Below are 14,598 nucleotides of genomic sequence, written 5' to 3' on the forward strand. Positions count from 1 at the left end.
TCTGTGGAATTTGCCTGAAGGCCTTCAAAGAAACGAAACGCCATAAAGTCTACAATCTCGATTGTGAGCATTCCTTTCATATTAAATGTATAAAGAAATGGATTCGAGAGTATGGTAAAAAGAAATGCCCGACCTGTCGGACTCGTATCAGCCAGGATGATATGCTGTATTTTACCAGCGGAACATTGCAAATGGAACATTTAAGAATAGATTCGGATGAAGAGGAGGAGGAGGAAGAACCAGAGGTGGAAGGACCGCCAAGGCAACGACGAAGACGAAGACCCGAAGAAGAATTAGTCGATCTGGGAGGCCATGGTCTCATTTTTTCAGGGCCTAGTACCAGTCAGACGAGACCCAGAAGACAGAGAAGAGAAGATTTAGTGGGAGATTATGCTTATATGGATACACCTAGACAAAGTTCACCTACCTCAGATGATGAAGAACGGGAAGTCAACCCTTATTTTGGTCGACCGAATGCATTTTGGAGAGAAATGAGACGACAAAGACGAAGTAGAAGGAATTAGATGATTCTTAAAATAAAAATAAATACAGTACGCAAAAATGGAAAAGTAAGACTCACGACTGGTGTATAATATTTTGTTATCAACAGATCCATCTCCTATACATTGTTATATCAACAGATCTATTTTCAAATGGAAAAGTAAAACCGACCGACTGTTGAAAAATATTTCTCAAAAAAAAAAAAAAAAAAAAAAAAAAAAAAAACTTTTTGTTAATTTTTATCATGTCTTTTAGGCATGATAAAAATTAACTGTACCTTCTTTTTTATTTTGAATGATGTCACCTTTTCTAAAAATAGATTTCTAAGAATGAATCATGCTTTTCTTGGAAATTTATACTTAGAAACATGTCTAGACAACATGTTGACATCATTCCAAACAAAAAGGAGGGTAGAGTTAATTTTTATCATGTCTAAGACATGATAAAAATTAACAAAAAGTTTTTTTTTTTTTTTTTTTTTTTTTTTTTTTTTTAATATCACATTAGATTTTTTTGAGAAATATTTTCCACCAGTCGGTCGGTTTTACTTTCTTTTTTTGGAGATGTTGATAACGATATATAAGTCGATATATAAGTTTCACTCACTGGGTTCTGATTCATTCGTTTTCGCCTTTGCTTTCACGAGATATCGAGACCGCTTCAGCATTTCGAAGGAAGCTCCTTTGATGTTATACTGTTTCTTCAATCGTCGCTTTAGATTAAATAAATACTGGTAATGAGTTTTTCCAAATAGTTTGGATGGAGGAGCATTGAAAAGAACTGGAATAACTTTATCTGATTTGGATCCTTATAGACTTCTAAAGATTTAGACGCAAACGCTTTTCGTTTCTCTGGATCATCGTTTAGATAGCCCAAGATGTGAATCATCCTCAATTCCGTTTCTAAAAGTAATAAGACTATCAGCGACAGTTCATCTGTTTCATAATTGGAGAGACAGTGATTACGGATTTGATTCATCTGCTCTGCTGTAAAAAGTTGGTGTTTTCGACGACGAGGTTTCTTGACCACCACCTCATCTGCAGAAGGTAAGAACCATTTTCGTCGAATAGCATTTAAAGCATTTGAAATATATTTCGCGGAACGTTGTTTTTGATCGATAAGATATTGGTGATATTCTTGAAGTGTTTCGGTATGATTTAGATCTTTATGCATTTGTAAACACCAAGTTTCATATTGATTTTCATAAATAGAGTAGACTAATTTACTAGTTTTTGAGGGAGACATGATGCTTCTTTTATTTTTGGTATAATGAAGAACTCTTACTTATTTATAATTTTTAATAGGTTTTTGAATCAAAAAAAATATTTATAATAAGAAGAAGAAACAGTAGAAACAAAATGGCCGAATGTTGTCCAATTTGCTTAGACGAACTCATTGCCGAAGGTGTAGAAACCATTTCTACTTTAACGTGTCAACATCAGTTCCACACGAAATGTATTGACATTTGGAGAGAAAAAGCATTGACGTGTCCTGTCTGCCGAGAACCGTTTGAAGATGTCCTGCAGAAATTAACTTCTATGTTTCTCCCTTTGCGACGTTCTTTTTTATATGATGTAATTTACGATTATGAAAACCGCATCAGGTTTTCAGACGATGAGGCTGATTTAGATGATTTACTCATGTATGAATTATTGGGACCTTGGGAAACTTCTGATGAGGAAGAGGAGGAGGAAACAGAATCAATCGAACCTGAGGAAGAAAACCAGAGTTAGGAAACTAATTGAGACTGGAAAAAGGAATCGAGACCATAGATGGGTTTGAGTAAATTAGCCGATGACGGATGTAAGGATCGGACTCGAACCGATGGAATGGATTGGGACTGATATTCATCCCATTTCTTTAATCCCATCCGAAGATTTAAAGCCAATGACTTTTTCATATATTCGGAAAGAAGGAATCGCCAGGTTTTGGGACGATACTTTCCAACAATCTCGAGAGCGTTTAACATGCTGAGATAGCATTCTTGAGCTGTCCGACACAGTTTCAAATGAAAGACAACATCCATTTCATTCTCGACTTGCTTCCACCATCTCCCAGTTTGATATTTCCTTGGGTACAGCACTTCATTGTGTGGATATATTTCAGCCTCATCTTCGATCCACGGTTTCATGGTACTGGAAGGAAGGTCGTAGGGATCGCCTAAATGATAATTCAGTAACTGACAATTAGATAAATTGAGATGAAGATGGCTCGTGAAAACAATGAGACGATCGGCATAGGCTGGTTTGACCACCGAGTCTCCAAAATTCGGTTCGATCCAGATGAGAAGATCGCAATGCGTGCCGTCGCATTCGTAAGACGGATCTAACCCGCTGACGAACCAATCGTTGGAATCGTCGAGAAGAATATGGACCGTTTTATGATATCGAACAAAAAGGGTTTCCAAATGATAGGATAAGAGGGAAGGATGCCTTCCTAAATTACCTAATACAACGGTCACGGGTGCGTCTTGACATTTCTTGAAAAGATCTTGAATGGAACCCATGCTGGTTGTTCCGCATACTTGATTCCCGAGACGAGTCAGAAAAAATCCCGTGCTTCTTTATTTTTTTAACGCAGCTCGCATATATTCTTGATCTTTCTGGAATTCCGATTCAGGATAAGGTGGCTTTTGAAGACTGGCATTCACTTCATTATGAAATTGAAACCAGACGTGGGCAAAGTGTTCGCCTAAAAACCGTTCTTTATACGTTTTGAGTTTGGATAAGTAACGATACACACAAATCCCGCATCGGAGAGTTCGATATAAAGATTCTGTCACAAAGTCTCTCCAAAGAGTTTTCGCGAGACGAATATCCTCGTCCTGCTCGTCCTGAACTGAAAACGCTTCGGCCATCCAATGTAAAAGCCGCCAGTAATAAGGACCAAAGACCAACGTGTTGTGGTAATTGATGTGATGAAAATAATCTTCGGCTGAAAAAGGTTGTGGGGATGCGGAAGTGCCGATCCGGGTCATCAAGTCTCGAATCGCCTGACTTTTCCCCTGGAGTAATTCAATCACCGCTTCGTCTAAAAAGAAAAAGTATTCGCTCTTCCATCGAATACGGTACAGGAGCGTTAAAACGCAGTACGTAGTCAATTTAAAGAGTTGAATCCAACTGTATTCGCCTACCCAAGCTCCAGGTCGTAGAAACGTCCGTCCCCATTTATCTTGGTTCATTAAATTGGCCATGAATAATAAATAGGTGACGACGACTTCATCTAATCGTTGTTGGGGCTCTTCTTCTCGGAAAGCGGTCGTAAAGTGGGTGACGTCGATACCCGGAGGAGGAGGTGGAGAAGAAGGGGTTTTGAAGTGTAAAAGTTCATGAATTTTATGAGCCACGAACGGTGAAACACGAGCCTGGCTTTCTTGGAGTTCGTTCGAAACGATCGGTTCATCTTCTAAATAAGTTCGTTTTAAACGTTTAAAGGTTTGAGCATCCATTCTCTTTACTTAAACCACCATTGACGACAACGGCAATACCAATCTCCCACGTCTTTATTTTGCACCAAACTGCCGAGCAATTCGCCGAAAGTTGTAAAAATCGTCAGCTTGCGAATGTATCCAAAAGCCAGAAAGAGAAAAATGAGTCCGTTCATGAGGAGGAAAAGGAGAAAGAACCAGCTTTGTGTTAAAATGAGACAAAACAGGATCACGAAGGACGTATACGCTCCAGCGACTAAAAGCGTTCCTAATGTTAAGGAATCCATTTGTTTTGTTTTCTTCTTCTTCTCTATTCTTGACCTAATGTCTCGTAATAAAGGGTCCGATGCGTAATATTCTGGTAAGCATTATAAACGGGATGGTGGATAAAGAGAAATAATAAAATCCATAAGAGGATCGATACCATATTTTTGTTTTCTTTGTTCTGAGTCAGAAGAGAAGAGATAATAATAAAGTAACTCATATTAATTAAAAAAATGGTTCGAAAGGATAAATCCAAATCTGATAAAGCGGAACGAAAATTGCTTCGAATGGAAGCAGCTCCTCCTAATCATGTAGGAGACCCAGTCGTTGACAACCCCCTTAACAATCACCCTCCAAGCAATCCATCTAACCATCCTCCTCCAATCCATGACAATCCTCCTAATAATGATAATGTAGGCAATATTCCCATGGACGTGGATGAGGAAATAATTCGTCGGCATAGGCGAGATCTCCTCAATTACGAAGAATACTACCCCGATCGAATGAAATCAGATAAACGCTATGCCAAATTGGCTGACGGAAATGAGATTTATGCTAAGAATCGACAAGGAGATGAATTTTATATGCTGGATCCCGATGGAAATATTGTGTTTGCAAAACAAATCTCTCCCATCACCGGTAAAATAACCCCTGTCTATGCCGTCGATCATCTGAACCGTTCTATTTTACCCGTCGACGCTCAAAACCGTCCCGTGTATGGATTTGATAGTGATGGGGAACCCATGTTTCCCATGGAAAACGGAAAAATGGTGTATCTGTTCTACGGAGGAAAAGAATGGTATCCGGAAAATCCTCAGACCAAAGAACAAATCTACGCTTTAGACGAGCACCATCGACCCTATTTTGCCAAAGACGAGCATCAAAAGCCTTACTATGCTCGAAAACTCGATGTCAATCAATTCCCTATCGAATATGCCCCTCTCGATTCCAACGGTCAACGGATCTATATTCCCTTAGAGAACAATAAATTCTAATACCCGTTTAATCTCGTCACAAAACGACCGCTGTTTGAACTCTCTCCGGATCAGGACGAAATGTATTTCCGAAACAATACGCTAGGCGAATATTATCCCGTCAACGAATTCAACGATGAAATTTACGCTCGAGATCGTTTGCACAATGAAATGCCGGCTAGGAACATCGATGGAACCCCTTATTACGCTAAGACAGCGAGTGGGGACGAATACTATCCCAAGCAACTCAACGGTCTCGAAACGTATATTCGAATTGGAAATAGGGACGAACCGGCCTTAGATGCTTTAGGAGGAAGCATTTATGCGAAAGATGAAAACTTGGACGAATATTATCCGAGAATTTACCATGACGACAATGACGAATAAAGCAAAACGATTACCAAAGGATCTTCGATGGCAAAAGATGAGTATTATGCAGTCGACAATCTTGGAAATCAACGATATAGAAAGGATCGAAGGGAATTTGAAACATATATTACCACTGACGATCCCAGTCTACTGTATGCCCTAGACAAATATAAAGTTCCCCATTATGCTAAAAAACCCGTATATATCGGTGGAGAAAAAAATTTGAGGAGTATTATGGAAAAATCAATAACTTGCCCGTGTTTCTAAAATACCAGGGTCGAGAAATTTATGCCAAAGAGCATTCCGGGGCCGAGATGTATCCCAAAGATTTGTTTGGGAATGACATGATTGCTCGAGATGCCGACGGGCGGTATTATTATGCTAAAGATGAGACAGGAAATGAAAAATATCCCTTGTTGGCCGACGATACGGAACACAAGCCCGAATACATGTCTTACACCCTCGATAAAAACGGTATTCCGTTCTATCCTATCAATTCTCAGGGTAAACCCATCTATCCTAAAAATGCTACAGGCGATGAATTTTATCAAATCCTTCACCCTTTCACTCAGCAAGTCATCTTTGGAAGAGATACCGATCAGAACCAAGTGTATGCGCGGAAAGCGGATGGAGGCGAAATTTACCCGGATAGCGGTCAATTCGCCATGACGAGGCTGAAAGAATTCTTTTATGCTCATGATAAGAACGGGGTCATTATTTACCCGGTCGATCAACACGGCAACGAACGATATTTAGTGACGGACAAAGGATCGTACGATCAATTGATGAAAGATCCGGCCGTGAAACGATACGCCAAAGATGCAGACAATAATGAAATCTATCCGGAAATTATTCATGCCGATAAGCGCATTACCCAAAAACCTTTAGGAAACCGGTACGCTCAAAATAAATTGGGTGAATATTACTACCCGGTCGATCGATATAATAACGAGTACATTGTCCAGTTCAAGAAAGTGAGTGAGGAACAAATCTTTGCGAGTGGATACCCCATCACGTGTGATCAAATCATCATTGTTCCCAATTTAAATGACAAGCCCTGGACGCCTGCGTTTATACGAGACCCTAGAATTGAACCCGAAAATTTGATAGGCTACTTGTACCGATCGCATTCGAAACCGATGGATTATTTGACCAATTTGAGATCTAAACGCGCTTCTCGACACGGGTTCCAACCCTATAAAGTTATATATAATAACTCGGAGGGTAAAGTGGTCGAGAAAGTGGAAAGCGGTCTTCCAGGACAAGAAGATCCAGTGGAAGAGGAAGAGAAAAAGAAGAAAAGAAAGAAGAAAATATATGCCAACCCGATACAGTCTGACGAAAATAATCGTCAATCCACCACCAACTGGACAAAAATCATTCTTTCTATGATAGGTATCTTGGTCATACTTGCGTTCCTAATCTGCATTAATATACTGTTTAAAAACTAAAGTCGTGAGAGAAAGAAAAATATCTGAAACAATCCATTCTTAAAAAGATTGGGATGTCTTTTCAATCCAGTCGGTTGGAAAAAAATTTTCAGAGCTGAAAAAAAAAAAAAAAAAAAAAAAAAAAAAACTTTTTGTTAATTTTTATCATGTCTTCTAGACATGAAAGAACCCACTACTGTACCGGCCATTACGTATCCTACGGATCAAGTGGAGGAATTACAGCGGGAAGTGAAAGATTTACAAAACCAACTGGAAGTGTCTCGGTCTCGAAACGAAACTTTAGAAAACCAACTGGCTAAAGCTCTCGTAGCTCCGCAGGATGTAGAAATGTCCGATACTTCGAAATATAAACGAAAGCACGTATCGACGGTCGACGAAGACTATGTAAGAGGTCTTTTATTGGATTTACAAGAGGCCAAACACGCTTTGGATCGATGTCTGGACGAAAAAGCCCACTTGCAAAAGGAATTGGAACACATTAAAACCGAACCAACCCCTTCTCCCTCCGTATCGTCCGATTTCAAAATGCTCAGCGACCTGTTTTATCAATTATACGTGTCCTATTTTCGATTACGATTTGATGTCGTGTACGGAAAAACCGTTTTTTCGTCGGAGGAATATATTAGATCCGTGCTGAATAAATTGGATTTCGTGGATCGAAGCATTCGATCCAATATGACTGTGAAAGAATGGACCGATGTTTTATTGCAATACATCAAATGGGACGTACAAACTCTGACAGGAGGGTTAGATTGGCAGGGGTCGCATACAGCCTACATTAAAGATGAATTCTTAACCTATTGCATGAATCAAACGATTGAAATCATTGACCGGTACGCGAAAGAATTGAGGAAACAGACCGAGATGTTTAGAAGTCCATAAAATAATAATAAAGGGGAACTATGGAATATTCAGAGTTAATCGATCGTATTCTTGCGCACCCGATTTTAAAAGCGGGGATTGACGAAATCGTTGAAAATAACCCGAGAACGTTAAACCTCGTGAGCCGAGAATGGAAAAATATATTAGCCAACAATCCTCAGTTTCAAGATTTTCAAGCTAAAGCGATCCCGTTCCAGCATCCCGTAGAAAAAGGTTATATTCAGATTGAAAATATTAAAGATTTCAATCATCATTATAATATTCTCGTAGCGGGGTATTGGGTTCTCTGCGCTACTAATTATAAGAGGAATCTGAATGCCCATTCTTTCATATGTAAACTCTGTCCTCCTCTGGTGGACATTACCAAAGCCGTGGCTGCCGATCATTCCCAAATGCTGATTTCAGAACAATGTCGGTTCTTCATTGAAAAATGTAGACCTTCTCTCTAAAAAGCGTGTCGGCAAATGAGTCAACGAAATGATCTGAATTCTCAGATGTCTCAAAATCAATGGTGTTTACGCAAAACCAAAGTGTTTGATGGAACGACCCTTTTAAACGTGTTTCAAGAAACCCTGGACCAAGAATTTCTGAATAACGATATGTTTATTGGTATTTTAAATATTAAAATTAATTCGCGGTACTTTTACGAAACGGACGCTTTGTATTGTAGAGTAGGAGGCATTTGTAGAGATATGATTCTCTTTCAAGAAGATGCTCTGAATATGATCGAAAAACCCGTGTTTCAGTTAAATATTTTAGAACCTTCTTCGAGAAATATTATTAACGAAACCATTTCCACTACCTTCGATAAAGAGAAAATCAAAACTGAAAAGGTGGATCCAGACCAGGTTCCCATCAAAAGCAAGATCAATCCAGATCTGTGCAAACCATTCAAGAAAGAGAAGCCTAAGAAGAAGGCTGAGGATGTAAAAGGCAATGAGGATCCAGTCTATTTAGGTGAGGTTTCTGCCAGTTCTATGAAGAACAAGTTTAGTAAATTTGCGTATAAACCGTACGCTCTCAGGTCTCGTCGTGATCTGGATGATCTGGATTAGAAGTTTAAAAAAAAAAAAAAACTTTTTGTTAATTTTTATCATGTCTTTAGACATGATAAAAATTAACTACCCTCCCCTTTTTGTCTGGGAATGTTGTCTCACTCTTTCGAAAAATAAACCGTGACTCATTTTTGGAATAATTGCCATTAGAAAGGATGAGTTGTAGTCTATTTTTAGAAAGTGTGAGACAACATTCCCAGACAAAAAGGGAAGGGGGTTGTTAATTTTTATCATGTCTAAAGACATGATAAAAATTAACAAAAAGTTTTTTTTTTTTTTTTTTTTTTTTATAGATCTCAAAAATTTTTTCCAGCCGACTCGATCAACAAGACCATCATTTTTTTTCAAGAATGTGTTCTCACTTATCTATTTAAGCCATTCAAGTTTCATTTCAGATCGTTTAATGCTGTGGTTTGTGTACAAGCTTCTACATGATGAAAACAGATTCTGTGTCAAGGTATATTACCATTTTGTTTTTTTTTTCCTTTTTACATAATAGAAATTTTTCTGTACTGACTTTTTAACCCCCCCCAACCAAATCAATTTATTTCTCCAAACCTTTTCGCATTTAGCAAGTTAGGAACGGCGTATCAGAAAACTGCATGGCATTTTTCATAATGAGATTATCGGGCAAATCCTTTCTCGTCAATTGTTTATTTAAAGCCGTTTCTTTGGGATACGTAATGCATTTGGATTGATAGAGATACGAAGATCCTGTTTCTTCTCCCATCACAACAATCGGTTCAGGGTGACAAATATCTTCTAACGTATAAAACCCAACCCCTTTCTTGTACGCGACATTCGAAATGACGGTTTCGGGAACGAGGTCTAAATTGGGTAGTTTATGAAAATCGAATAAACAATGCGCCAGCAGGAAATTGTAAAAAGGAGAGAATTCCGTTTTAGGGTCGACAAAGAGACCTCCATTCGCCATGTCGCATACCTTTATCTTGTCGAAGAGCGTCGCTACATTTGAATTATTAATATAGTGGTATAAACCGCAAAGACGTTGCTGAAGCGTGCTCTTGAAATGAACCATCATTTCTTCTTGCATCTTCGTGGTATTGTTCACGCCTAAACCAATTTCGTTCGTGTTGCCAACACTTAAATTCCGTAGCAGTTCGTAATGGAAACGCCGATCAAACACATCCATGGCGTTATTGCGTTTCAAGTCGGTCGGGTCTTGAGAATACAGGTGGTTGATATAGTGCTCGATGCACGGGTTGAGTTTAAATGTGAGATCGTCCAACTGGACGTCGTGTAAATCGGTTTGGAAATGTTTATCCAGGAACTCGCGTGTCGGTAAAATGACAGTATTTTTCGGAAACGAGAAATTTTCCTTCACAATCAGGAAAGGTCCAACGACCTTGGTATGCGATTCCGATTCCATTCGATGATAATAAATTTGCAATCCATAGGATTTCGAAGATGGTTCAGGCAGAGAATATTCCGAAACGCCGAAATATTGTCCGACCCACAAGGAATTTTTCGATTACTAAAAATACAATTGGATTCGTTCATTGTCTTGGTTTCTGAAAATCCGGCAAGGGTCAAGAGACATGCGATTTTTTAACAAGTCTGGAGGCAAAGTCGCTAAACAATTTAAACAATTCGACATTCCTGTCAAACGAGCAGGGAAGGTCGCTAAAGTCGTCGCGAAGAATAAACCCCTTCAAAAAGCTTTTGATAAAGTGTTTAGTAAGAAAGCTCTTCTGACCGCAGGAGGGGTGACGGCCATCGCGCTCGGTTCTCAATATGTCAACCAATACATTCGGGACAATTCGGGCTGTTTTCTCTACAACGGAGGGGACATGGTTTGTAAACTTAAAGAATTGAGTTGTTGTCAACCCGAACCTGTTCACGGGATCGAATCGTGCACGGGATTTCCTATTCAGCAATGGAATGCGTGTGAAGGGTACGACAACGAGAAAGAGGATACGTGTTGTCGATTATGTGATTGTCAATATCACGATTGTACACCGACGCAAGAATTGAAATGCCGTCGACCCACGATCGGAGAAGCTTTAACGCATTTCAGTCAAGACGTGACAGGTTCCATCACGAGTGGTATTTTAGATGTTTTGGGTAATATACCGTACCTAAAACCAATCTTGTTGGGAATCGTTCTTGTCATCATCGACCTTATTATTTGGAAATTCGTGTAAGAAAAGATGGATATCGTTACACTTCAATCCTTAAAGACTCCTATCGATCACCTTCTTCATCATAAATATCGTCCTCGACTGAATACCGTGGTACCTCAATATATCAAATTTCATAAATTTCCGCCCTTCACGAGCCTCGTCACGCTCGAACTGGTGCGCGATCCAGAAGTACGGGAAGCGGTGCGAGACTATATTCAAACGCTGTTTCGAGAAAAAGAGAAATACGGCTATTTGTATTTTTTGAGTGAACAAAACCTCGCACTTCCATTTACAATTCAATGGAATACAGAATTGGTCGTGGATCCACTGAACTTTTTTACTATCATTACGGAAATAGGTCAGATAGCCGACCAGTTCGCTCAACGGGGAGATATGACGTACGAAATAACTCGCGTTGAAATACTCTATTTTTTAGTGTTGATTGTGAATATTCAACTCAATTGGATCACGGTCGATTATTTGCTACGATGTAATCAGATGTATGATTACTTGATTGCTGCTCCTAATCGAATCTTGACCAATTCCGAAATGGAAAAGAATACAATATGATCTCCAAGTTACGAAATGCTTCTTCTTCAACCCTCCTGAGCGATCTGAAGTAAAACTTGAAATGTTTAAATAGATAAGCGAGAGCCCATTCTAGAAAGAATTTTGAGGTGTCTTGCCAATCGAGTCGGCTAGGAAAAATTTCTGTAGATGAAAAAAAAAAAAAAAAAACTTTTTCCTTTCTCATGGCAATCATTGCAAGAATGAGTCACGGTTTGTTTTTCGAAACGGTGAGACATCCTTCCCAGCCAAAAAGAAGAGAGAGTTAATTTTTATCATGTCTTAAGGACATGATAAAAATTAACAAAAAGTTTTTTTTTTTTTTTTTTTTTTTTTTTTTTTAAGCTCTCAGAAATTTTTTCCAGCCGACTCGATTCACAAGACATTTCAAGATGACGTCATCGTTTCAAGAATTGTGTATATCAGTGGATAACTTTCGCACTTCTTGTGAGTTGAGTTCCTAGCTGAGCTAAGGGAATCACCATTTCTCAATCTACAGATATTTGTTTCGTTTTTTTTTCTCTTTACAACAGAACACATGGAGAGGAAACTGGTCGTTCCATAAATTCAATTCTTAACCGGACAATATCGAGAAATTTTCGAGCTTCCCGACTTAGGCGAATGACGATCGGGGACGATGAATTTCTTGGTACAATGATACCTTCTTCTTCTTCGGTTTCGACCGTTTCGGCCGAAAAGCATATTTTATGTCGAGCCAAAGTTAGAGCCAATTGAAAGAGTTTCAGATTGCCGTACCTGATTTCTGGATCCGTGGAACGATTCTGATGATAAAATTCCAGCCATGATTGAACCAGGTAAGGTAGATGAGCATAGGGTTTAGCAAGTGGAACTGGTTTTTCTTCTTCGATTTTGGTCAGACACCATAAATCATGAGGAATGGAAGCATATCGAACTCGGTGAAGCGCATGCTGACAATCGTATTCGTAACTCTCGAGAAACGTCAATTCGCTCACATCTGTGACAGGATGGAACAGACACGCTGTGTTTCTATTAGCAGGTTGTTTCGGATGAGATTCGAGCATGACATAACTTAAACATAAGAAAGCCTTTTTGTATTCAAACCCGATGATCGTCGAACAGAGTACGACCGGTTGAAGTGGATACGTGGTTTCTGGTTCGTAAAGAATAGGAATCCAGTGCACGGTCGTGGGAATGGCTTGATATTCCATGTACCGCTGATACGGTGATCGAACATATAAAATCGTTTCCGGTTCAGAACCGTTGACGACGAGTCCAATGCATTTCCCGTTAGGATTCGATCGAGTAGCATTTTCGAACCCGATTTGAAACGGATATTCGATCAAGAGTCCGACCTTCTCAAGCGAATTTCTCTGATCGTACGTATTCAAAATATCTTGGACAATATATTGAGGATGGTGCTGATACGTCCATTGTTTTTGAATGAGCGCCGTACTCTTATTGTACTCAATGGGAAACGGGATGGGTTTCTCAGGATTCACGGACGGTAAAAATTCAATAAAGGAAGACGGAAAAGCCGTTCGCGTTTTCAGAGGATCGTAATAAACGTCCGGTCGATCTTTCCATTCGTTGATGAAATTATGGACGAGGTCATTCTCGTGATGGACCTGGTTGGACAAAAAACAAAGACGATACCTTTTCCCTCCGTCATCTTCTGGTAAATGTAATCTGGGCCCGTTATCATCATCAAAGTAATGTCCTCCTGGATACGGTATATCCCATTCGTCTAAATATAGAATTGTATGATTATTTTGGGAGCGGTACACGTTTTCGAACACGGGATTTTGTAAATACCGTTCGATCGTTTTAGGATCTTTCACAAAAAATGGTGTGGCGAAAAGTTTGAAAAGATTGTGGGAGGATTCCGATGAATTCGGGATCGTGGGGAAAATGACCCGTTCGTTTTCTAAAAGAAGGATCCATGATGCATTGCGTTGAAGAAAAACGGTACACGACAAGTCCGACATTTTACAATAGGCGGCTAGGGCGAGAACGAGTGGTTTCTGACTCGGGACGACTTTATCGAAATGAACGAGTTTTCGAATCACAGAAGGTTGAAGCCGCATATGGGCTAAGGGAAAAAAAATCGTATCTTGAATCACATTGAATCCTCCTAAATGCAAGCCATGAAATTGGCTGTAAAGTGTAGCGTATTTATGAATATTCATTATCCTTTGTTTTTGAGAGGGTCGTATTAAAAAAAGAAGAAAATAGACATCTAAGAAAGTATCCGCAAGTGGAAAAGCTTACGATGAGCCGATTTTATAGTTGGCGTAGTATCCGAACTGACATTCGTTAAGGGATCTAATAAAATCTAAAATCCATGGCTAGAGAATAGATGGGGAAAATCTTTTATGCTTCTGATAAAAACCGCTCGTTGTAAATCCAGAATCCATTGGTTAGAACAGATGCGGGAAATGTATTTGGAATTCTAATAAACAGACCAAACTGCCTTGAGTATCTGCAAGTAAAAAATCTTACGATGAGTCAATTTTATAGTTGAAGTAGAATCTTGGATCCATTAAGGATATTGATAGAACTTGTATGTAATTAGAGAGAAAGGAATGAACAAGATAAAATGAGTTATGAATCATTTCTCCGATCCGTTTTTGGATCTAATTATAAGACATTTATGCCTTTTATTCATACTATTCAGCTTTACTGGTTATTTGTCATTACATTAGTAATTTGTCTGACCATCTACATGATTTATGAAACACAGCAAGATAAATATTAGGAAAACTATGTTCCCCCTTCATGGTATTTGTTTTTCAGACATATATATATTATGGATTAAGTTATTTCTTTATCAATAGCGTCAGATCCTGGCACCCATTCAAAAAATCATTAATAATAATTTAATATCATTAATAAAATTTTGAAACCTTCTAGTATAAACCTTTTTATCAAATTTTTAGTAAAATAAAAAAGATCCTAAAATCCTTACCTTTTAAATCTAGTGTG

Source organism: Stegodyphus dumicola, chromosome 11, assembly GCF_044657685.1.
Source record: "Stegodyphus dumicola isolate Sdum_Otavi_A_Nest chromosome 11, ASM4465768v1".
NCBI lineage: Eukaryota > Metazoa > Arthropoda > Arachnida > Araneae > Eresidae > Stegodyphus > Stegodyphus dumicola.